The sequence below is a fragment of the Protopterus annectens genome, chromosome 10.part0 (assembly GCF_019279795.1).
Source record: "Protopterus annectens isolate FY-2018-M chromosome 10.part0, PAN1.0, whole genome shotgun sequence".
Lineage (NCBI taxonomy): Eukaryota > Metazoa > Chordata > Ceratodontiformes > Protopteridae > Protopterus > Protopterus annectens.
Genome location: NC_056744.1, coordinates 1365095614 through 1365097639, shown reverse-complemented (window position 1 = coordinate 1365097639; position 2026 = coordinate 1365095614). Strand labels below are relative to the sequence as shown.

Genomic DNA, 2026 nt, shown 5'->3' with positions numbered 1-2026 from the left:
GTTACTGTGTATATAATCCAGATTAAACCTGCAAATGGTCAGATCTGATCAGTGCTCTAACCCAATAAACAAACAAACACACATAACTAAATAACTAAATAAATAAATAAAGTAAACACGTTGAGTAGCACACAGTGCTCTGCTGTACAGGAAATGCTGATTGGCAGACATATTGCAGTTCATAGTACCAGCAAGCTGTATGCAACAGTGAGGAAAACAGTGTGGGAACAGGTATATGCAAAAGAACACATAATGACAAGAAAATGAAAGCACGCATTTTAATGGGTACATAATGAGATGCAAATGAACAACTCTGGGAATAAGTTGTAAATCATAATGACTGAGTACATTACACATGCAGCAAATTGCATGTCACTATGGATTCCTATTATATGTTCAAAGTACCACAACTATGAACCTTACAAGATCAAGGCAGGAATATCAAAAACCAGGAAGCTCAATAGACATTAATGGTCATTGTATGGGGTAATGGTACAATGTGGATTGAGGTTTTTCTCCTTTCTCCACTGTAGTGGAATCTCGTAGTTTGTATATATACGATTGGGGGTATAGTTCAGTGATAGAACATTTGACTGCAGATCAAGAGGTCCCTGGTCCAAATCCAGGTGCTCCTTGTAAGGGTTAGATTTTTACTTCTCAAAAACTGACTACAACCTTCTAAGGGAAGGTATCAGTAGCTTCACACCACTGCACCCCTTACAGGATGCAGACAAATATGCTGAACTGTATGCCAGTACAGTATACAAACACCTGTACAACTGTATGGACTCAGATATACCCAACCAAACTAAAACCTGCTCCTCAAGGAAGCACAAACCTATGTGGTGGACATCCTCTATCAGCAGGCTTTACAACAAAAGGAAGAAGCTGTTGTCCAAGGGTAAAAAGGCATAAATTCCCAATTGGAAAAACTCCCTCCTTAGTCTCAACAAGCAAATTAGATCACTAGTGAAAACCTCCAAAGCCAGTTATGAATTGAAACTAGCTTCCAAAACAAAGGCTAATCACAAAGCCTTTTTCAGTTACATCAGAAACCTCCATGGCAAAGCCCAGGTTTGTTCCGAATTAGTTCTTAACACTACCACTTACACTGATCCTGTCGACTTAGCCAAGCTGCTAGCAGATAAGTTCAGTACAAATGTCACCCCCTGCCCCCCCAAAGGCCCATTCAACATCCCCGAAACTTACCCCGCACCTCACATCTCCATAGAGCAAGGGTTAAAGGCCCTATCCAAGGCAAAGAACACAGCTTCCATAGGACCTAATAGTATCCCAGGCTGTATTCTGCAACATCTCCAGCAAGAACTAGCCTTGCCATTGAGCACTCTGTTCAACTATAGCCTAAGTACAGGCTTCATTCCAGCAAAGTGAAGAACTGCCATTGTCATCCCTTTGGACAAAGGTGGTGCCACTACCGGTCCTGGAAACTATCACCCAATTAGCTTGACAAGTCCGATATGTAAGGCCATGGAGTGTATTATTAAGGACCTCATAAACAAGGACATAGACAATCTCCAAGCACTTAACCCCACCCAGTTTGAATTCCTCAAAGGCAGATCTTGCCTGTTGAATCTGGTTGACTTTTTTGAGACTGTCACCAAGGCACTGGATGAGGAAAAGTCAGTACATACAGCTTACCTTGACTTGGCCAAGGCCTGTGACACAATCCCCTACTCTGGCTTCATTGAAACGCTAGCACAATTTGGCATAAATCCCTATCTCACCAGGTGGGTGGTCAACTGGCTAAACAAATAGGATCCAAAATGTCAAAATAGGTGCCTCAACCTCCGACAGGAGACCTGTCACTAGTGGTGTTCCTCCGGGATCTGTCCTGGGACCCCTACTGTTTAGCATCTACTTCTTAGAGGTTAGATATATCACTGCCCTGGCAGAGTCCATGGTTCCCATATCTGGCATACATATTATCTATATCACTAGCAATGCCTATGATTCCATCATCTGACATGCATATTATCTATATGTCTGCCCTGGCAGTGCATGTGAT

The 2026-nt window shown here is 42.3% G+C and overlaps 1 non-coding gene across 1 annotated transcript; it reads left to right on the top strand.

Moving 5' to 3' along the window:
- The first annotated feature begins 563 nt into the window (after window positions 1–563).
- TRNAC-GCA lies at window positions 564–635 on the top strand. Its single transcript has one exon. It is a non-coding gene; the product is annotated as a tRNA-Cys (tRNA).
- Window positions 636–2026: the final 1391 nt, after the last annotated feature.